General features: G+C 49.5%; 1 long non-coding RNA gene across 1 annotated transcript; it reads left to right on the top strand.

The window, feature by feature from the left end:
- Positions 1–11,354: 11,354 nt before the first annotated feature.
- Positions 11,355–22,238, top strand: LOC112206870 (uncharacterized). The gene is made up of 3 exons (XR_002941347.3): positions 11,355–12,047; positions 21,619–21,773; positions 22,123–22,238. It is a non-coding gene; the product is annotated as an uncharacterized LOC112206870 (long non-coding RNA).
- Positions 22,239–23,667: the final 1,429 nt, after the last annotated feature.

The raw sequence follows: 23,667 nt of genomic DNA, 5'->3' as shown, positions 1-23,667 counted from the left end.
GAGAAGTTACGAAAACATTAAATAAGAAATGGGATGAAGTGTGGCAAATGCTATTTAAAGAGGTTTTCAGTTCCTGTCAGTTCAAGGCCCCTAAAAGACTAAGGGGAATCCTCATCGTTCAACAAAAATGAAACCCTGGTCCCCTGGCCCACCGCCTACACACTCCACCCACCCTCCCACAGTTCCCAAAGTCTTCATTTGAGTACCTTGGGCCAACCCAGCCTCCTTTTAAGAATCATGCCTGGCCGGGCGCGGTGGCTCACGCCTGTAATCCCAGCACTTTGGGAGGCCATGGTGGGCAGATCACCTGAGGTCAGCAGTTCAAGACCAGCCTGGCCAACATGGTGAAATCCCATCTCTACTAAAAATACAAAAATTAGCCTGGTGTGGTGGCACCTGCCTGTAATCCCAGCTACTCAGGAGGCTCAGGGGGGAGAATCGCTTGAACCTGAGAGGCTGAGGTTGCAGTGAGCAGAGATGGCACCACTGCACTCCAGCTTGGGTGACAGTGTGAGACTCCGTCTCAAAAAAAAGAAAAAGAAAAAGAAAAGAATCATGCCTGTAGGCCAGATGTGGTGGCTCACGCCTGTAATCCCAGCACTTGGGGAGGCCAAGGTGGGTGGATCACCTGAGGTCAGGAGTTCGAGACCAGCCTGGCCAACATGGCGAAACCCCATCTCTACTAAAAATACAAAAATTAGCTGGGCGTGGTGATGGGCACCTGTAATCCCGGCTACTCAGGAGGCTGAGGCAGAGAATTGCTTGAACCCAGGATGCAGAGGTTGCAGTGAGCCAAGATCGTACCACTGCACTCCAGCTTGGGTGACAGAGTGAGACTCTGTCTCAGGGGAAAAAAAAAAAAAAGGAATCACGCCTGTAATCCCAGCACTTTGGGAGGCCAAGGCAGGAGGATCACCTGAGGCTAGGAGTTTGAGACCAGCCTGGGCAACATAGTGAGACCCCCATCTAAAAAAATCAATGGAAGTGTAGACAGAGTGGATTTGGGGGGTAGGGGTGGAATGGGATTGTTGAACAAGCGCCCACTTGTAGTCCCAGCTACTTGACAGGCTGAGAGGCTGAAGTGGGAAGACTGGTTGAGCCCAGGAGCTCGAGACCAGCCTGGGCAACACAGTGAGATCTCATCTCAAATATATATATATATATATATATATATATATATGAACCAGATGCAGTGGCTTACATCTGTAATCCCAGCAGTTTGGGAGGCTGAAGCGGGAGGATCACTTGAGGCAAGGAGTTCCAGACCAGCCTGGTCAATATAGCGAGACCTTGTCTCAAAACAAAGAAATAGGCTGGACGAGGTGGCTCATGCCTGTAATCTTAGCACTTTGGGAGGCCGAGTTGGGGAGGCTGAAGCACGAGAATTGCTTGAACCCGGGAGGCAGAGATTGCAGTGAGCCGAGATCGTGCCACTGCACTCCAACCTGGAGTGAGACCCTGTATCCAAAAACAAACAAGCAAAACAAAACAACAACAGCAACAACAAAGCCAAAGAAATAAAATAAAATCTTATATATAAGTATTAAGGGAACTTGCTGTGAAGACCCTACAATGAAACAAGATCTTTCAATATGGCACCTAGGAACCTTTGTAAATATGGAGTCCTTGTAAGTGCAGATCTTCAGGGATAGGGGGTCTTGACTGGCTTCCAGGCCTTCTCAGGGCCCCTGCCGCACACCGCTTAGCCTCCTGTGAACTACTTCACCACGAGGTGCCTCCCCTCACCCCTCCCTGTTACCAGCCCCGGGTCCCCTCCCCTCACCGTCTGCTCTTTGGTGGGAATTGCATTCCAACTCGACTTGTTTTTCCCATAGAGGGGAAAGCCTTCTCAGAGGTGGTTCTCTATTAGAATGGATCTGCAGAGCTGCACCACTGGGAAGACTCTTCCAGGCCCTCCAACCCAGCCTCCTCGTGGCACAGAGGGCCCAACGCCTGGAGATTTGCCGAAGTCCCCACATGGGTCAGTGGCTGAGCCAGGGCGGGAACTCTGGTCTCTTGGCCTTTACTAGGTGCCACACTTGGTAGCTCTCGATAGCTTAGCTCCACTGTGGGTGCCGCGGCCTTTGGTGAGCTGGCGAGAGCAGCCAGCACCCTTGAGAAGAGGTTTCCTGGTTCCAAACAGCAGCCGAGAGAGACCCGCGGGGAACCCGGTGGCTGAAGCTGGACTCCACCACCTCTCCTGCCCACATCGCACAGTTCAGGCCGCGGGTACCTAGAGCCTCGACGGCGCCTCGGGCCCCAAGCGACGTGGGTGTCTGCATTTTTCTCTTTCTTTCTTTCTTTCTTTTCTTTCTTTCTTTCTTTCTTTCTTTCTTTCTTTCTTTCTTTCTTTCTCTCTCTTTCTTTCTTTCCTTCTCTCTCTCTCTTTCTTTCTTTCCTTCTCTCTGTCTCTCTCTTTCTTTCTTTTTTGAGACGGAGTCTCGCTCTGTCGCCCAGGCTGGAGTGCAGTGGCCCAATCTCGGCTCACTGCAAGTTCCACCTCCCGGGTTCACGCCATTCTCCTGCCTCAGCCTCCCGACTAGCTGAGACTACAGAAGCCGGCCACCACGCCTGACTAATTTTTTGTATTTTTATTAGAGACGGGGTTTCACCGTGTTAGCCAGGATGGTCTCAATCTCCTGACCTCGTGATCCGCCCGCCTCGGCCTCCCAAAGTGCTGGGATTACCGACGTGAGCCACCGCGACTGGCCTCTTTCTTTCTTTCTTTGAGACGGAGTTTCGCTTCTGTCGTCTAAGCTGGAGTTCAATGGCGCTATCTTGGCTCACTGCAGCCTCTGCCTCCTGGGTTCAAGCGATTCTCCAGCCTCAGCCTCCCGAGTAGATGGGATTTCAGGCGCCCACCACCACGGCCCGCTAATTTTTTTTTTTTTTTTTTTTTTTTTTGAGACGGAGTCTTGCTCTGTCGCCCAGGCTGGAGTGCAGTGATGCGATCTCGGCTCACTGCAACCTCCGCCTCCTGAATTCAAGCGATTCTCCTGCCTCAGCCTCCCGGGTAGCCACCGCGCCTAGCTAATTTTTGTATTTTTAGTAGAGACGGGGTTTCACCATGTTGGCCAGGCTGGTCTTGAACTCCTGGCCTCGTGATCCGCCCGCCTTGGCCTCTCAAAGTGCTGGGATTACAGGCTTGAGCCACCGCGCCCGGCCTAATTTTTGTATTTTTAGTAGAGACGGAGTTTCACCATGTTGGCCAGGCTGGTCTCGAACTCCTGACCTCAGGTGATCCACCCACCTCGGCCTCCTAAAGTGTTGGGATTACAGACGTGAGCCACGGCGCCCGACCGGGAGTCTGCATTTCACCAGATGGCTGCGCCCGTTGCCCCTCCCGAATTCCCTCACCCCCTCCCCACCAGACCCCGGAGGCTGCCGGGGACGGTGGGAAAGGAGCCACCGGGGCGGCTCCCTCCCACAGCACTGCTCTTGCCCAGGGCTGGGACAAGGAAGAGAAAGGAGCGCAGAAGCCAGGGCTGTTCAGCACGACACAGGCCTCTTCAGCAGCACCAGCGCCACCGCGTCCCTGCTCTGGGTTCCTTTCATATTGAATGAAAAGCGGGAAGTGGGTCAGTGACCAAAGGATTTCCTACTTTTTACTCTCCACGCCGGCGCCTTGTGGGAATACAATCCTAATCTACAAAAGCCCATCAAGGGCCAGTGACGTGCCAGGCCGGCCGGGTCCTGTGGGGAAGATGGAGATGAAACTGAAGGGCCCTTGACCTTCTAGGCACCGGTCTCCTTCAGAGGAGGGGAAGGGAGCAGAAGAGAGGGGACTCTCCAATGGGATAGCTCCCACCAGCCACCACATTACCGAACAGCCCTGCCTTGTCCCGCCTTGAAGTCTTCACCATGCTGCTGGGTTACCCATTCTAGATTCTCACCTCCAAGCCCCATCCCATCCAGAAGGCCTGCACACGCAGCAGACTGTAGTCCCCACCCTCCACCCACACCAAGTTTCCGTCTGGCTAGTGACTGAGGCCCTTCTGTGTCTACCCCGTGTAATGTGTAATGTAAAGGTACAAGCTGTTTCTCTTTACCTGAACCGAAAGGATTCCTGCAGTGGGGAGAGGAGGAGCCACTCTCTAAATGGGATTGCAGTTGCCATTTTAAAAATCCTTTTTATTATTATTTATTTATTTTTGAGACAGAGTCTTGCTCTTGTTGCCCAGGCTGGAGTGCAATGGCAGCAATCTTTGCTCACCGTAACCTCCGCCTCCCAGGTTCAAGCGATTCTCCTGTCTCAGCCTCCCAAGTAGCTGAGATTACAGACATGTGCCACCACACTTGGCTAATTTTTATATTTTCAGTAGAGGCAGGGTTTCTCCACATTGGCCAGGCTGGTCTCAAACTCCTGACCTCAAGTGATCCGCCTGCCTCGGCCTCTCAAAGTGGTGGGTGGGATTACAGGCATGAGCCACCGCACCCAGCCTTTTTTTTTTTTTTTGAGACGGAGTTTCACTCTTGTTGCCCAGGCTGGAGTGCAATGGTGTGATCTTGGCTCACCTCAACCTCTTGCTTCCTGGGTTCAAGCGATTCTCCTGCCTCAGCCTCCTGGGTAGCTGGGACTACAGGCGCCTGCCACCACACCCAGTTAATTTCGTATTTTTCAGAGAGACGGGGTTTCTCCATGTTGGTCAGGCTAGTCTCTGGACCTCAGGTGATCTGCCCACCTCGGCCTCCCAAAATGCTGGGATTACAGGCGTGAACCACCATGCCTGGCCTGCAGTTGCCATTTTTAATTCTTTTTTTTTTTTTTTGAGATGGAGTCTCACACTGTCGCCCAGGCTGGAGTGCAGTGTCGCGATCTTGGCTCACTGCAACCTCCACCTCCCGGGTTCAAGCAATTCTGCCTCAGCCTCCTGAGTAGCTGAGATTACAGGCGCCTGCCACCACGCTTGGCTAATTTTTTTGTTTGTTTGTTTTTGTTTTTTTAGTAGAGATGGGATTTTACCATGTTTCTCAGGCTGGTCTCAAACTCCTAACCTTGTGATCCACAACAGTTGCCATTTTTAAAATGCTGCTCATTCCTCATTCCCTCTTTCTGGGCCTGATTCCTTTTTTTTTTTTTTTTTTTTTCTTTTTTGGAGAAGGAGTCTCACTCTGTCTCCTAGGCTGGAGTGCAATGGCATGATCTCATTCACTGTAACCTCCGCCTCCTGGGTTCAAGCGATTCTCCTGCCTCAGCCTCCCGAGTAGCTGGGATTACAGGCATCCGCCACCACACCCTGATAATTTTTGTATTTTTAGTAGGGATGGGGTTTCACCTTGTTGGTCAGGCTGGTCTGGAACTCCTGACCTCAGGTGATCCACCACCTCGGCCTCCCAAAGTGCTGGGATTACAGGCGTGAGCCACTGCACCCCACCTGGGCCTGATTCTTATCATTAAAAGGGGAGCAGGAGCTGCTCTCTGGGGTCTCTTACAGCATCAGCATTCTTTTTTTTTTTTTTTTTTTTTGAGATGGAGTCTGGCTCTGTCACCCAGGATAGAGTGCAGTGGTGCAATCTCGGCTCACTGCAACCTCCACCTCCCAGGTTCAAGCAATTCTCCTGCCTCAGCCTCCTGAGTAGCTGGGATTACAGGCACCCACCACCACACTGGGATTTTGTATTTTTAGTAGAGTCGGGGTTTCACCATGTTGGCCAGGCTGGTCTCGAACTCCTGACCTCAGGTGATCCACCCGCCTCGGCCTCCCAAAGTGCTGGGATTACAGGTGTGAGACACCGCGCCCAGCGCCCGGCTGCATCAACGTTCTTGACATTGCTGGTGGGGTTCACAAAGGTATCCCCAAGGCAACACGCCAGTTCTGCCGCCACCCACCTACCCCCTCCCCCGCCACCAAAATAAACCCCACAAACAGCAAACAAGTCTGAAAGGTGGCCTTGCAAAGGTCCTTTATGTGTGACTCTAAAAAGTATGGCATTTGTCGTGACTATGAGTGTCAGTCCCTCTTCCCCAATTTCACTCTGCCCTGGACACAGTAGTCAGACGGGTCCTGCTAAATCAGACCTTGTTATGAAGGAAGTCCGGAGTGGACCCGGGGCACAGCTATCGGATGAAATGCAGATGCCTTGCCCTGGGGCCCGAGGCACTCTGGGGACATAGAGGCAGGGCTCAGGACACTTTGGGGACTCCCACCTCCTCAGGGGAAGCCCCCGTCTTCCCAATGGGTTTGCACAGGTTGCCCTACCCCCACCCCCTCAGCAAACACACGTGATTCTATCTCTCCTCACCCTGTTGTCAACCTCGCTCAGGAACAGCCACCTCAGGACCTTGCTACCTTGCTGCTTGCTCTGCCCTCTACCTGGGACACTCTCCCACACATCTGCCAGGATCCTGCCCTCACCTCCCTTCCATCTTTGCTCAAATGTGTCACCTTCCCTGAGCAACCTATTGCGAATCAAAATCCCCAGCTCCACATTGCCTGCCTCTCTTTTCCTTGCTTAGTTTTTCCACATCCAATTCACGCCCACTGTGGTACAGCACCTTCACACTGGTTTCCCAGGAGACAGTGAGCACCATGAGGCCAAGGACCTCAGTCTGCTGTTTTCCACTGTGTCCCTCTATGTGGCGCAGAACAGGCATTCCATTACAATTTGTTGAACAAGCGAATGCGTTTTCCATTGACCTTGACCACTCCTTTACCATGTTCTAAGTAGGCCCCAAGGCAAGAGGACTTCCATAGATTCCCAAGGCAGACTCCCCACCCTCAAGAAACTTGCAATGGAGGGAGGGCAGACACACCTGCAATGGAGTGTGCATAAAATAAATGCCAATGCCAAATAGAGGGACAAGCAGGCAGAGCCAGCAAAGGCTGAGAGGAAGGCTTTATGTCTGATTGTGGGTGGCATAGGGTCTGGAAGGCTTTATGAACAAAAGAGGTAATTTTGAAATGGATGCAGAGAGTTAGTGAGTTTTCCATGGGCAGTAAACGAGCCAATTACCCCAGGCTGTGGGCAGGTTTACTGTGAACTGGTGGGAGGACCCGAAGGCTGGGAAGTCAGGGGAGGGGTGCAGTGAGAGCTGCTCTGGGGACATAGAGGTGGGGCACAGCCTGGACAGACCAAGGCTCTTCATGGCAGAGGTTGTCATCCACTGCTTCTCACCAGCAGGCAATGGGAAGCCATGACAGGATTTTTCTTTGAGAGAGACAGGATCTCAGGCTGGGCGCGGTGGTTCATGCCTGTAATCCCAGCACTTTGGGCGGCAGAGGTGGGTGGATCACTTGAGGTCAGGAGTTGGAGACCAGCCTGGCCAACATGGTAAAACCCTGTCTCTACCAAAAATACAAAAATTAGTTGGGTGTGGTGGCGTGCGCCTATAATCCCAAGTACTCAGGAGGCTGAGGCATGAGAATCGCTTGAACCTGGGAGGCACAGGTCGCAGTGAGCCGAGATCACATCACTGCACTCCAGCCTGGGCAACAAGAGCGAAACTCCATCTCAAAATAATAATAATAAAGAGACAGGATATCGCTGTGTTGCCCAGCCTGCAGTGCAGTGGTATGATCATAGTTCACTGCAGCCTCCAACTCCCAGGCTCAAGAGATCCTCCTGCCTCAGCCTCCGGCATAGCTGGGACCACAGGTAGGCCTGGCATTTTTTTTTTTTTTTTAATCAGCTGAATTTAAGACTCTTCTTTTTTTTAACTTTGAAGTTCAGGGGTACATGTGCAGATTTGTTACATAGGTAAACTTGGGTCATGAGGGTTTGTTGTACAGATTATTTCATCACTGAGGAATTAAGCCTAGTACCCATTACTTATTTTTCCTGTTTCTCTCCCTTCTCCTGCTCTCCACCCTCCAGTAGGCCCCAGTGTGTGCTGTTTCCCGCTTTGTGTCCATGTGTTCTCATCATTTAGCTCCCACTTACATGTGAGAACCTGTGGAATTTGTTTTTTGGTTCTTGTGTTAGTTTGCTAAGGACAAGGGCCTCCAGCTCCATCTATGTCCCCGCAAAGGACATGATCTCATTCTTTTCTGTGGCTGCATAGTATTCCATTATGTATATGTACCACATTTTCTTTTTCTTTTCTTTTCTTTTTTTTTTTGAGATGGAGTCTTGCTCTGTCGTCCAGGCTGGAGTGCAGTGGCAAGTTCTCGGCTCGCTGCAAGCTCCACCTCCCAGGTTCATGCCATTCTCCTGCCTCAGCCTCCCGAGTAGCTGAGACTATAGGCGCCCACCACCATGCCCGGCTAATTTTTTGTATTTTTAGTAGAGACGGGGTTTCACCGTGTTAGCCAGGATGGTCTCGATCTCCTGACCTCGTGATCTGCCCGCCTCGGCCTCCCAAAGTGCTGGGATTACAGGCGTGAGCCACCGCGCTAGGCCCATGACGGGATTTTGAGCAAGGATATGACCCAGTCCAGACTCTATTTGAGAAAGCCCTCCCTGCTGCTGTAGGGGATGGGCCAGAGGCAGAGAGATCCTTTAGGAGAGGTTGCAGGTCAAAGCTGGTGTGGGCTTAGATGTGGGATATTGGTAGTGAGGGTGGGGAAAAGTAACTGAATTTGTGCCCCACCTACCTCCCAGCCACCCTCCGACCAATAGCAAGCATGACCTTTCTTCATATTGTAATTCTGAGCATCATGTTAGTTTTCCAATGGCTTCTCCTCTCATTGCAGTAAGGACCCCAGACACGGCCCTTCCTGTCTCTGTAGCCTCTTGTTCACTTTTTTTTTTTTGAGACAGAGTCTCGCTCTGCCTCCCAGGCTGGAGTGCAGTGGCCTGATCTCGGCTCACTGCAACCTCCACCTCCCAGGTTCAAGCCATTCTCCTTCCTTAGCCTCCGGAGTAGCTAGGATTACAGGTGCACGCCACCATGCCCGGGTAATTTTTGTACTTTTTCAAAGTAGAGACGGGGTTTCACCATGTTGTTCAGGCTGGTCTCGAACTCCTGACCTTGTAATCCGCCCACCTCTGCCTCCTAAAGTGCTGGGATTACAGGCGTAAGCCACCGTGCCTGGCCCTTTTTTTTTGCTTTGTTTTGTTTTTGTTTTAGAGACGGAGTCTTGCTGTGTCGACCAGGCTGCAGTGCAGTGGTGCCATCTCGGCTCACTGCAACCTCTGCCTCCTGGGTTCAAGCGATTCTCCTGCCTAAGCTTCCCAAGTAGCTCGGAAGCTCAGGCAGGCGCCACCATGCCCAGCTAATTTTTGTATTTTTTGTAAAGACGGGGTTTCGCCATGTTGGCCAGGCTGGCCTCCAACTGCTGACCTCAGGTGATCCACCCACCTCGGCCTCCCAAAGTGCTGGGATTACAGGCGTGAGCCTCTGCGCGTGGCCTCTTTTTCACTCTTTTTTTTTTTTTTTTTTGAGACTGAGTCTCACTCTGTCTCCAGGCTGGAGTGCAGTGGCACGATCTCGGCTCACTGCAACCTCCACCTCCTGGGTTCAAATGATTCTCCCACCTCAGCCTCCGGATTAGCTGGAATTACAGGCGCGCGCCACCATGCCGGGCTAATTTTTGTATTTTTAGTAGAGACGGGGTTTCACCATGTTGGCCAGGATGGCCTCGATCTCTTGACCTCATGGTCTGCCCACCTCGGCCTCCCAAAGTGCTGGGATTACAGGCATGAGCCACCGGGCCTGGCCTCTTTTTCACTCTTAATACCAACTCCGCCTTCTCTCCTTTCCCTTATCGGGGGCGCATACCTGCTGTTTCCACTGCCTCAGGCCCTCTCCCTCCTCTCTCATGCCTAAACAAGTACCACCCACCCTCCAGACCTCAGCCCAGTCCCCAACACCTTCCCTGGGAGACTCCCCGACTTCTGGTTCGCATTTTCCTTTCTCCGTCTGGTCCTTTGTGGTGCTTCTCACAGCCACAGCCACTGTCTGGGTGATTACTTGACTGTCTCACGTGGGCTTCCTTGCAACTAGCACAGGGCCTGGGGCCCAGGAGACACCAGGAAACATCTGCTGAATGAACACCTGAGCAAGTAAAGGAAAGCCTGTGTTCTTGGGTGCTAGGTGTGGAGGGCACACCCTCTCAGAAGGAGGCAAGCACTTTGTGGGCTGTTTCAGCCAAGCAAGGAAGAGGACCTGGCTGAGGGGAGGCGGAATGAGGAAAAGAGAGGACTTAATTCAGTCAAGCAGTGGATTCGCTGCATATCCACCTCCTTCCTAGAGGGAGGCCCAAGGGCACTCCCCTTTGGCTGCCACAGGGCCCAGCTGGGGACCTGGAGGGAGGTGGGTTCCGGGAACACCCTCCTCTTTATTTCTAAGCACTAGAATCCTGTGACCGATATGCAGTGCTGGCCAGGGCTTTGACTTGCAAAGAGAGCACTGAAGTCCTCAGAGCACTGCCTGTAGGTCAGGCGGGCGTGGCGAGGAAAAGCAGGAGCTGGCTCCGCATCCTGTCACTTACCAGCTATGTGACTTTGGCAAGTGACTTCACCTATCTCCACCCCAGTATCTTCTTCTTCTTCTTCTTCTTCTTCTTCTTATTATTATTATTATTATTATTATTTTGAGATGGAATCTCGCTCTGTCGACCAGGCTGGAGTGCAGTGGCATGATCTTGGCTCACTGCAACCTCCACCTCCCGGGTTCCAGCTATTCTCCTGCCTCAGCCTCCCGAGTAGCTGGTACTACAGGTGTGTGCCACCACGCCAGGCTAATTTTTGTATTTTTAGTAGAGACGGGGTTTCACCATGTTGGCCAGGCTGGTCTCGAACTCCTGACCTCAAGTGATCCACCCATCTCAGCCTCCCAAAGTGCTGGGATTACAGGCATGAGCCACCGCGCCTGGCTAGTTTCTCCATTTTCACAATGAGCCTTGTAATAGTACCTACCTTATAAATGCTGGGGATTAAACAAATTAATACACATGAAGTATTTAGAGCAATGCTTGGCACAAAAATAAGTGCCCAAGAAGGGTTCACTGTTCTAACAGAGTCACCTTTGATTTCACTCTTAATTCTTCAGACAGTGCAGAAGAGCAGTCACTGAAGGAAAATCCAATCCTCGGTAGCACAGGCTTTGAACTGTGTTTTTCTACAACCAAGAGAGTTGCCTTTGCTGGGAATTGCATCTGTCTGTGACCTGAGCTGTAGAATCAAGGCATCATGGCTGGGTGCATCTGAACACACACACCCACTCACACCCACGCTAGCCCTACTTCAACAAATATTTATGCTGCAACACCTGGTGGGGTGCCGGTCCTGTGTATCTTGGTCTGTGCCGGAAGCGGTGAGGGGCACTTGGGCCATCGCGCTGCCAGGGTCCGGCAGCAGCTCCTCCAGAGCAAGGACTGAGTTCCGTTCACCTCTCAATGGCTCCACCTCCACAGTGCCCCGCCCAAGGCCTGGCACAAAGTACAAGCTGAGTGAGTGTTTGCTGTGTGGGAGAGTTTTGTCTCCAGCAGAACGGACCTGCATTTGGGAAGTGGACAGGTGAGTGTCACCCGCATCCTTGCCTTCTGGCTGGACAGGTGATATTGCTCCATGAAGTATCGGGCAAACAGCTGTGTTGCCAAAACCAAACCAAGAAAGGTACAGTAGAAGGACTAGTAACCCAGGAGCTATAGGATGTGGCTCTGCTCTCTGCTCTTCTACAGCTTCAAGAGGCTTTGGCAAATTCCTGAGCTTCACTGGTCCTCAGTTTCCCGTTCTGTACAGTCAGCGAGTCTTACCAGATACTGGATCATCTCCAGGGCTCTTTCTTGTACTAATAGCCACTGGAGCATAAGCTCCTTAAAAGAGGGCAGAAATTTTGTTTTGTTTTGGTTTGGTTTTCCTCCTAATGTTTCCCAGATGCCTTGAAGAAAGTCCATTGTATATGCCCAGTGAATAGTTGCTGAATGAATGGATGAAGACGCTGCGATTCTAAGGTCTTGTAGTGAACTGGAAAAGGTATGGTTTGTTTTTGTTTCGGGGTTTTTGGATTTTTTGAGATGAGGTCTCACTCTCTCACCCAGGCTGAAAGTGTAGTAGCGTGATCGCAGCTCACCGCAATCTCAAACTCCTGGGCCCAAGTGATCTTCCTACCTCAGTATCTGGGACTACAGGGGCGTGCCACCACACCTGGCTAATTTGAAAAGGTATGTTTGTATTCATAAACAGATCCCCTTTGTTTGGTAATCATCTTTTCTAGTGATTCTGGACAGCTTGGTGTCAGATTCACTGTGCCTCTCAGATCAGCCTGCCTCAAGATGTTTCAAGTAAAAACCTTTCTTTTAAACATGATTTATCTAGACTATCATCTCAACTTTCCATTTACTTTTGGTTATGTTTTTACCTGGTCTGCATGATTCACTGGTTATCAGAGAAAAGTACAATCAGATAAAATGATAAGAGTAAGGAACTGTAAACAGAAACAGCAAATGGCCCAATTCAAAGCGGAGAACATGATGTGAATGGTAATGATGCCACCTTGCATTTTGTTCCTTAACAGTTTGCCTGGTGCTTGCCTATCTGCTGTCTGACTTGCACCCCCTAATGATCACGTGGGATGTTTTGGCATATTTTGGAAAAACTGCAACCCAGAGGAGGCAACTGTTTTGTCCAAGTATACCAGGCCATCTGTGAGAAAACTGGAACTCTGCCTCTCTGTCTTTTTATTTTTATTCTTTTGAGACAGGATCTCACTCTTTTGCTCAGGCAGGAGTGCAGTGGTGCAATCATAGCTCACAGCAGCCTCGAGCTCCTGAGTTCCAGTGATCCTCCCCTCTCAGTCTTTGTAACAGGCTTTACTGCCTGGTTGTTTTCAGTGAGCAAACAAACAAGGAGAGGGTTAGATGCACAGAGGGCATCTCCGGTGTCAGTGACCATTCAGGACTCTTCTGCCTGCAGACAGCCAGAGAAAAGGGCAGCAAAGGTGAAAGGGCCTGAGGGCAATTGCTGAAGTCATCAATTACGTGACCTGCCACTACCTCACCTCAGTGTGTCCCAAACTAAATTCCCCAACCTCGGCCCCGGCCCCCATATCCGTGCTTAGAGAATGGCACCACCATCCCCCCAGCGTCCCGCCTGGCTCTTCCCTCGCCCTCACTTCCCGTATCCAGGCTACTAGCAAATCCTAAACATGTCCGAATCCAGCTGCTCCTCCCCACCTCTCACTACCAAGCAGAGATCGTCTATCTGTCTCTCCCTTAACTCGTCTCCCTGCTCAGCCGTCTCCTATCATCTGGAGGGAACTTTTTACTTTTTAAAAATTTTTATTATTTTTAATTTTTTTGTAGTAACAGGGTATCCCTTTGCTGCTCAGTTTGGCCTCAAATCGCCTGGCTTCAAGCAATCCACCCACCTTGGCCTCCCAAAGCGCTGAGATTACAGATATGAGCCTCCACACTTGGCTGAATTTTTATAAATACACATTTTTCTGTTTTGTTTAAAATTCTGGCCCGGCACAGTGACTCACGCCTGTAATCCCAGCACTTTGGGAGGCTGAGGTGGGTGGATCACCTGAGGTCAGGAGTTCGAGACCAGCCTGGCCAACATGGTGAAACCCTGTCTCTACTAAAAATACAAAAAATAGCCAGGTGTGGTGGCCGGCGCTTGTAGTCTCAGCTACTTGGGAGGCTGAGGCAAGAGAATCACTTGAACCCAGGAGGCAGAGGTTGCAGTGAGCTGAGATCACACCATTGCACTCCAGCATGGGCAACAAGAGTGAAACTCCATCTCAAAAAATAAAATAAAACCCTTCATGACTCTTCATTACCTTGAGAGAAAGCCACAGAAAGACCCTTCAAGGCAGGGCACAGTGGCTCATGCCTGTAATCCCAGCATTAGGAGGCTAAGGTGAGATGATTGCTTGAGCCCAGGAGTTCAAGGCCAGCCTGGGCAACATGGCAAAACCCCATCTCCACAAAAAATAAAATAATTAGCTAAGTGCGGTGGTACGTGCTTATAGTCCTGGCTCCTTGGAGGCTGAGGCAGGAGGATCACTTGAGCCTGGAAGATTAAGGCTGCAGTGAGCTATAATTGCACCACTGCGCTCCAGCCAGGGCAACAGAGTAGAGTGAGACATTGTCTCAGAAAAAAAAAAAAAAAAAAAAAACCTCCAAGATTCAGTTCCAGCCAGGTTCCTGCCACCAACCTCCCCCACCCACCAACTGCACACACCTTTCATGATCCCTCTCAGCACTTCTCTGTCTCCAAGCACTTTGCTCACACTATTCCTGAGGACCAGAATGCCCTTTCTCCTTTATCTCTATGGAGATTCTGCTTACTCTTCAATCTCAATCAGCACCTTCCTCCTGAGGCCTCCTTGATGCCAATGCCTGCCTTAGATTGAAACGAGCCAGCACAGCAACACAGCGCTTGATTGGCAGCTCTGCAAGAGCCCAGAGCTGAGGGTGGGCTGGGCGTTCCAGGTGGTTTGGTACCTGCCGGGCTCTTCCACCACACCTGTTGCACCCCCAGGGTGGGAACCACCTCCCAGAGCTCTCTAGACCACCCATTGCCCTGCAGGGTTTGTTCCTTACTAGGAGCTCCCAGTAAAATTGGAACAGAATTAAATTAGCTTGCCGGTGTTCAGGGATGAGGGGCAGCATCATTTGGTAATAAGTGCAGCAACCTGAAAGCTCTGAGGGAAAAAAAGGGTGAAGAGAGAGAAAGAAAGATCCACAGTGGCCTTGCTGTTGCTGCTGCCACTGCTGCGGTGGCCTCTGGGAAGTGTCTCCCTCCAGCTTTCTGCCTTTAATCCTAAGAATTGGGTGATGCTGGCCCGGGCGCGGTGGTTCACGCCTGTAATTCCAGCACTTTGGGAGGGCGAGGTGGGCAGATCACGAGGTCAGGAGATCGAAACCATCCTGGCCAACTTGGTGAAGCCCCATCTCTATTAAAAATACAAAAATTAGCTAGGCGTGGTGGCACGCGCCTGTAGTCCCAGCTACTCAGGAGGCTGAGGCACCAGAATTGCTTGAACCCGGGAGGTGGAGGTTGTAGGGAGCCGAGATCGCACCACTGCACTCTGGCCTGGTGACAGAGCGAGACTCCATCTCAAAAAAAAAAAAAAAAAAAAAAAAGGAACTGGGTGATGCTAATGATGATGATAAGCTAAGGATTCGACAGAAATCCAGCTTCTGGAACACTTGATTGGGGGATCTGGAGGGAAGTGAGTACCAAATCAGGCATTGCCCTCTCTCCTTTAGATCTTGCTCCACTAATGTGACACCTGATTATGTGATAAGCTCAGCATATGTTGCTACTTAATTTAAATATTTATGGTTGGTTTTCAAATCAGCTCTTAACTTGCCAGAGTGTTGAGACTCTATGAATCATACAACTTTCCAAGTGGAAGGACCATTAGCATCTAATGTAAACTTTTCCTTTTCTAGATGGGGAACTGAGTCCCAGGGAGGGCCAGGAGCTGGCTCAAGGTCGCATGAATGTTAGTGGCAGAGCTGGGCCTAGAACCCGGGGCTCCTGCCTCATGGCCCAGGGCTCTGTCCACTGCACCACACTGCCCGCCTCTTTCACCAAAATGAAAACTAGAAAACTTTGGAGCAAACTCCAAATTCCTGGATGCCAATGCCTGCCTTAGATTGAAATGAGCCGCCACACCAACACAGCATTTGATTGGCAAGCATGCTGGTGTGTTAGTTGTGAGCTGTGTTGGTTGTGAGCTATGTTTATACAGCATCAGGGGAAAAGGAGGCACATCATTCTCTAGGAAAGGAAATAAAGAAAGTGGATGTAGATGGCGAGATAGTTCACTTAAGCCTGAGAGAAGTGTAAGTGATCTCCCACCATCTCACCTGTCCCCTACCCCAGCAAAGCCACTCCATAGAGTTGGTGCCATTCCGGTTGATCTGAGTGTATGAACTGGCCTTTGGAATATACCACTCTGCCCCTCCCTCCAAATGGCGAGGGTGGGGACAGACTTCTCAGGCCCTGCTGATGGATCTTGTTTTACCCAAGCCTCTATTTGTGTTTTGTTTTGGAGAGATGGGGTCTCACTTTGTTGTCCAGGCTGGTCTCCAACTCCTAGGCTCAAGCGATCCTCCCACCTCAACCTCCCAAAGTTCTGGGATTATGGGTGTGAACCACAGCACCTGGCTTCCCAAACCTCTTGATCAATTTGTATCCATATGAGTACCCCACCAGCTGCACTTCACCTCCAGAAACTCAGAATGGTACAACAGCCTTGCAGAATGAGACTTTGAGCAGGCTGGAATATAACTGAGTCCAGGTGAGGATACATCCTGGTGGGGGTATGTCCTGGTGGGCATATAGTCTTGCTGTCATGTTGTCTTGAGAGCTTTGAATACAAAATTGTACTGCAGGCATGTGGTGGGTGCAGAGGTCAAAAGCACAGGCTCCCAGCCTGGGCAACGTAGTGAGATCCTGCCTCTGCCAAAGATGAAAAAATTAGCTGGGTGTGGTGGTGCATGCTGTAGCTGTAGTTCCAGCTACTCAGGAGGCTGAGGTGGGAGGATTATTTGAGCCCAACAGGTCAAAGCCGCAGTGAGGCATGATTACGCCATTGCACTCCAGCCTGGGCAACAGGGCAGAGACCCTGTCAAAAAAACAAAAATAAAAAATAAATAAAAACACACAGGCTTTGGAGTCAGAGAGACCTGGGTTTATGCCTCAACTCTGTCTGTTCCTAGCTGAGCACCCTTGGGCTGGTTGCTGACCCTCTCTGTATCTCAGTTTCCTCACTGATAAAATGGGTCTGATAATACCCACTTCATAGGATTATTGTGACAATTGTAGGGAAAAAGTATGGAGTGCACTGTATCAAGGTCCAGGCACATAGGAAGCATTCAATAAATGTGATTGTCCTAGAAAGGTGAAATAACGGGCAATCTTTTTTTTTTAGACGGAGTCTCGCTCTGTTGCCCAGGCTGGAGTGCTCAATCTCGGCTCACTGCAACCTCCACCTCCCAGGTTCAAGCAATTCTTCTGCCTTAGCCTCCCGAGTAGCTGGGACTATAGGCACCTGCCACCACGCCCAGCTAATTTTTTGTATTTTTAGTAGAGACGGGGTTTCACTATGTTGGCCAGGCTGATCTCAAACTCCTGACCTCGTGATCCACCCGCCTCGGCTTTGCAAAGTGCTGGGATTACAGGCATGAGCCACTGCGCCTGGCCCAACAGGTGATCTTTTATTCTATTTCTTTTTTCGTTCTTTTCTTTTTATTTTTTTTTTGGAGGTAGAGTATCTTAAAAAATTCTACTTCTTTATACTATTTGATACGAATCAGGAATTACTTTTATGACCAGAAAAAATACAGTATAAAGAGAGAAAAAACCCTATGCAACAAAACATTTTTCAAATAGATCCTAGAAGGTACAGGTACCTGTGAGGTAATTCTGAGGATCTGGGAGTCCTCACATATGTCATCCCCACTATCAGGGGGTGGACAGGATGTTGCCAGGTCACAGGGAAAAGGAAAGAGCTTAAGCTGGGAAGCAGGTACCAAAACCTGTGGTCCTAACTTGTGCCCTGGGGCCAGCATTTGGTGTTTCTCTTTATATTGCCCTGTGGTTATGCATGGTGCATGCTATCTTCTGGCAGCAAAGCCAACCAAAGCGAAATGAAAACCAACTCATGATTTTCACTAGACTTGTTGTTGTTGTTGTTGTTGTTGTTGTTGAGACAGGGTCTCGCTCTGTTGCCCAGAGTGGAGTGTGGTGGTGCGATCTCGGCTCACTGCAACCTCCACCTAGGTTCAAGCAATTCTCGTGCCTCGGCTTCCCAAGTAGCTGGGATTACAGGTGCGTACCACCATGCCTGGCTAACTTTTGTATTTTTAGTAGAGACAGGTTTTTGCCATGTTGGCCAGGCTGGTCTCAAACTTCTGGCCTCAAGTGATCTGTTCGCCTCAGTCACCCAAAGTGCTGGGATTACAGGGGTGAACTGCTGTGCCCAGCCTCCACTACACTTTAGCAGAAATAAAAACATCTCAGCTCAGGCACAGCTCTCAAATCTACAGTCTTTCATGATGAAGGAGTCAAGTTTGGGTTCACTATTCCTGAGTTAAATAAAAAGTAATGCTGTACTTTTCGGTTTTGTTTTTTAGTTTTTTGTTTGTTTGTTTGTTTTTTGTTTTTTGTTTGTTTGTTTGTTTGTTTTTAGACAGAGTCTCACTCTGTTGTCCAGGCTGGAGTGCAGTGGTGTGATCTCGGCTCACTGCGACCTCCGCCTCCCAGGTTTGAGCAATTCTCTGCCTCAGCCTCCCGAGTACCTGGGATTGCCAGCACCTGCCACCACGCCCAGCTAATTTTTTTGTTTTTAGTAGAGACAGGGGTTTCACCATGTTGGCCAGGCTGGTCTTGAACTCCTGACCTCAAGATCCACCCACCTTGACCTCCCAAAGTGCTGGGATTATAAGCGTGAGCTACCGTACCCGGTCTTCTTTTAGGTTCTTTAAGACATAAGAATGTATAGAAAGCTACTGAGATAGGAATTATTTGGGGGAAAGGGGATCTTAGAACCTGATTTTTGAAAGGGCCTGTGGTAGGCTACAAACTGGTCCCCCAGTAGAGATCCACATTCTAATCACCAAAACCTGTGAGTGTTAACTTACTTGTTTTGTTTCCTCTCTATTACCCACAATAATGTTAATTTAAATGGCAAAAATAAATAAATAAATAAAATGAGGTTTATGTACATGTGATCATGTTTAGGATTTTGAGATGGAGACACTATTCTGGATTATCTGGGTAGGTCCTACATGCAACCACATATATCCTTATGAGGGAGGCAGAGAAAGATTTGATGCACAGATGAGAAGGTGATGTGAAGCTGGAGCAGAGACAGATTTGAAGATGCTGGTCTTAAAGATCAGAGTGATGCATGCTTAAGCCAAGAAATGCAGGAAGTTGCCAGAAGCTGGAAGAGACAAGGAATGGATTCTCCCTTAGAGCTTCCAGAGGAAACAGGGCCCTGCCAGCACCTTGGTTTCAACCCAGAGATACTGATTTTAGACTTCCGGCCTCCAGAACCGTGAAAGGCTAAATATTCCTGTTGTTCAAAGCCCCCTAGTTTGTAGTACTTTGTTATGGCAGCCCAGGAAACTAACACAGAGTCCTTAGAGTTCATCTAGTCCAAGGTATGGGCTTTTTCCTTTGTTTGTTTGTTTGTTTGTTTGTTTTTGAGACAGGCTCTCCCTCTGTTGCCCAGGCTGAAGTACAGTGATGCAATCATGGCTCACTGCAGCCTCGACCTCCCAGGCTGAAGCAATCCTCCCACCTCAGCCTCCCAAGTAGCTGGGACCACAGTTGGGCACCACCGTGCCCAGCTAATTTTGTTTTGTTTTTAGTAAAGACGGGGTCCCAGTATGCTACCCAGGCTGGTCTCAAACTCCTGGGCTCAAGCAATCCTCCTCGGCCTCCCAAAGTGTTGGGATTACAGGCATGAACCACCATGCTCAGTCTCTAATGATTTTCTTAGCACCAAAATCAATTACTTTTCAAATGAAATCATTGCCTATAGAAACAACAGATGCAAACAGAGGAGTGATGATTGAAAAAGGAGGTCCAGATCCCCGCCTGCTAAATCCCCTCAATGGTGGCTCCTGAAGCACCTCCCAGGACCTTCCACCAACAGAGTGTGAAAACACTTGTCTAGTTTCAACCTCATTGTACAGATGAATAACTTGAGCCTCTAGGGGCTGAGTGATTGGCTGAAGGCCTCCCTTAGCAGGCAGCAAGGAACATTTATGGGGAGGAAAACAAGGCAAGTTACTCCTGCCTGCTCTCTCATCTTCCCTTGCCTGGTTTGGCCAAATCCCTGTCTCCCAAGCAAACAACTAAGAATACGTTGCTGTCTCTATATGAATTTTGTTTTTAGCACTAGTTTCAGTTTTGAACAGGGACTGCCAGCTGTGTCAAATATGGCGAGGCTCAAATGAAATATTTGCTCATGAAGAGCACAGACCTGGAGCGGGCTGTTAAGGCATCTTCGGAGATGAAAAACTACTGCCTGATTCCTCACCTGTATTTGCAAATTGAGTCTCGTGGGTATGACTGCAACAGTGGGTGTGAGGAGGTGGGCAGGAATGAATAGCAAAGTTAACCAGCTGTCGGTGAACCCGGAAATATGAATCCCTAAGTGGATCAAGAAGAGCCCAGATAAGAGCACAAGTGAATGCCACATCACATTTTTCTTGTTGTTGTTAGATTTTAAAACATTTAAGGTCAGTTCTGCTAAAAGGCCTTTGTGGAGGATAAAGAAAAGATTACAATAAAATATGACTCCCCTTTTCCCTCTGGCCTTGGTACTAACAGACAAGACATTAAAAGTCAGGTTCTCTTTCCTTCCCAAGCATAGTCAAGATAGGATGGCATTTTCTCCTTCCTTCCTTCCTTCCTTTCTTTTTTTGATGGAGTCTCACTCTGTCACCCAGGCTGGAGTGCAGTGGCGTGATCTTGGCTCACTGCAACCTCCACCTCCCGGGTTCAAACCATTCTCGTGCCTCAGCCTTCCGGGTAGCTGGGATTACAGGCGTGTGCCACCATGCCTGGCTAATTTTTGTATTTTTAGTGGAGATGGGGTTTCACTATGTTGGCCAGGCTGGTCTTGAACTCCTGACCTCAAATAATCCTCCCGCCTTGGCCTCCCAAAGTGCTGGAATTACAGACGTGAGCCACCGTACACGGTAGGACGGCATTTTCAAAGGGAACTTTACAAGGAACTATGAGGAACCCGATGGGGCATTAAACAAACAAGATCCAAACTCTCTCCAGGGGTGAAAAATGACTGACCGTTTACCAAGCTGATTCCGAATTCGCGACCGTTTAGATGCCTATTTCCAGGGCCACTGGCCTCATCCCTGCTACTTGACCAAGTGGCACTGAGAGAAGTATTGCATCTGGAAAGAGGAAGGCCAGGGTGTGTTCCAAGAATGAATCAAATAATGGGAAGCCTAACTAAGACCAGTGGATGAGCCAACAATGCCAGCTGGCTGCTCAAGGCTGCTGGGAGGGAACACTCAGTGCAGCAGATGGAACACAACTGGCAGGCAACAGCAAATGGCATTAGTGTGGCTTCCTTTGTTCCTTGGTGTTGCTAGGGAGGATGTCCTCTCTCCATTCTGGAGGCCACATGGTTCCACCCTCCCCAAACAGTAGGGAAGGATGAAGGTCCCTAGCTGCCACCCACTGCTGCTCCAACTGAAGGAACAATGTGTCTTTTTAATTTATTTATTATTTATTTATTTATATTTGTTTATTTATTTTTTGAGACAGGCGTGGCTCTGTCGCCCACACTGGAGTGCAGTGGCACCATCATGGCTCACTGTAGCCTCGACCTCCCAGGTTCAAGAGATCCTCCCACCTCAGCCTCCTGGGTAGCTGGGACTTCAGGCATGTATTGCCATGCCCGGATTTTTTTTTTTTTTCCCCGAGACGGAGTCTTGCTCTGTCGCCTAGGCTGGAGTGCAGTGGCACGATCTCTGCTCACTGCAACCTCCGCCTCCCAGGTTCAAGCAATTCTCCTGTCTCAGCCTCCAGAGTAGCTGGGACTATAGTCGCGCTCCACCACGCCCAGCTAATTTTTAGTAGAAATGAGGTTTCGCGATCTTGACCAGGCTGGTCTCGAACTCCTGACCTCAGGTGATCCACCTGCGTCACCCTCCCAAAGTGCTGGGATTACAGGTGTGAGCCACCACGCCCAGTCTATGCCCAGATAATTAATTTTTTTTTTTTTTTTTTTTGTAGAGACAAGTTGTTACCTGCTGTGTTGCCCAGGCTGGGGGACCATGTGTCTTTATGCAGAACACACCAGGCACTTCCAGAGGTGGCCAGCTTTCCCCAGAAAGGACCTCTCACAGACTTTTTCTTTCCATTTGTTTGTTTGTTTGTTTGGCTTTCAGGTAATGTTGCTTCTCAATTCATGATCTCACCATCATTGGTCTGTGAGATTCTTCTCTGGCTGAATCAATCTATCCATCTCTCCAGTCTTTTTAATTACTGTTTTCCACTCTAATGTTCCTCCCCTCAGTGGCAACCACTCAAGTGTGTGCTCTGTCAAACTGTGTAGAGGGGTGTGTGTGTGTGTGTGTGTGTGTGTGTTTTCAGTAAACATAAGTGGTAGTGGCCTGGAGAGTGTGTTCAGTCTCTTACTGGGTGCTTTTCCACTGAGCCCCGTGTGTGTTAACTGTCCATGCTGCTGTGTGTTCCTGAGTTGCTTGTAACCACTCATTTGCTTCTATTTTTCCCCAGTGGTGGACACCTGGATTGCCTCCAATTCTGTCCTAGCACAGGCTCTGTACAATAAACATCCTTGCATGGGTCCCTATAGCAGGCTTAAGATGGACCCCAAAGGTATCAAGTCCTAATGCTTGGAGTCTGTGAATGTTGCCTTATATGGAAAAAGGGTCTTCACGGATGTGATCGTGTTGAGGATTTTGAGATGGGGAGATTATCCTGGGTTATCAGGGTGGGCTGGAAAGGAAGTCACATGTTGTATTGGTTTTCTGTGGTTGCTGTAACAAAGTACTGTACCACAAATTTGGTGGCTTAAGACAATAGAAATCTACTCTCTCACTGTTCTGGAGGCCAGAAGTCTGAAATCAAGGTGTCAGGAGGGCCACAGTGCCTCCGAATCCCCTCCTTGCCTCTTCCGGATTCTAGTGGACTCAGGTGTTCCTTGGTTTGTGGCAGCATCACTCCAACCTCTGCCTCATCTTCACATGGTCTTCCTGTCTCTCTGTCCTTTTGTCCTCTTATAAGGACAGCAGAAACTGGATTAAGGGCCCCTCCTACTCCACTGTGACCTCATCTTAACGAATTACATCTTCAAAGACCCTATTTCCAAATAAGGTCACTTTCTCAGGTTCTAAGTGAATGTGAATTTGGGGGGACATTATTCAGCCCACTACTCTTGTATCCTTATAAAAGAGAAGCAGAGGTAGATTTGACACTCACACAGAGAAGGCAGAGTGAAGAGGGAGCGGAGAGATTTGAAGATGCTGGCCTTGAACATCAAAGCGATGCAGCCGCAGACCAGGGAAGGCTGGCAGCCACCAGAAGCTGGAAGAAGCAAGGAGTGGAGACCCCCCAGAACCTCCTGAGAGAGCATAGCCCTGCTGACATCTGGGGTTCGGCCAAAGGATACTGATTTTGGACCTCTTGACTCCAGTAGTATCAGAGAATACATTTCTGTTGTTTTGAGCCATTGAGTTTGTGATATTTTGTTACAGCAGCCACAAGATACTCAGTCCCTTTGTGGGCCTGCAGGAGAATTTCTTGAGGTTATACCCAAGAATGGGCTTACTGGGACAGTGTGGGCGCAGACAAGATTTGGCTAAATGCTACTAGGTGGCTCTCCAAAGCGCCTGCATCCATCTAGCAGGACTCCCAGCAGTGGCACACAATGGTTCCTCTTTCTGCTTATTCTAGCCAACACTTGGCATCATACAGCTGATTTTTGCCAATCTGACATGTGTGTATCCTATGTCATTGTTGTCATTTCCATTTCTCCGATTACTAATGAATCTGGGATCCCAGCATCTCTTCACATACTTACTTGCCAGCCTTTTCAGTTTCTTCTCCTAAGAATTGCCTATGCATATGCTTTGCTCATTTTCCTGTTGGGTCTTTTTCTTGTTGTTTTGCAGAATGTTCTTGTATATTTTATCCATTAATCTCCTGTTGCTTTTAAACAGCAAATATCTTCTCCCCATCTGTTGTCTGTCTGTTAATTCTATCTGTGCTGTCCTTCATGGAAAGGAATCCTTAATTTTGCTGTAATCAAACCTAATTTGA

The sequence above is a fragment of the Pan troglodytes genome, chromosome X (assembly GCF_028858775.2).
Source record: "Pan troglodytes isolate AG18354 chromosome X, NHGRI_mPanTro3-v2.0_pri, whole genome shotgun sequence".
Lineage (NCBI taxonomy): Eukaryota > Metazoa > Chordata > Mammalia > Primates > Hominidae > Pan > Pan troglodytes.
The sequence above is the reverse complement of the archived record's forward strand: the minus strand, read 5'-3'. Positions and strand labels throughout refer to the sequence as shown.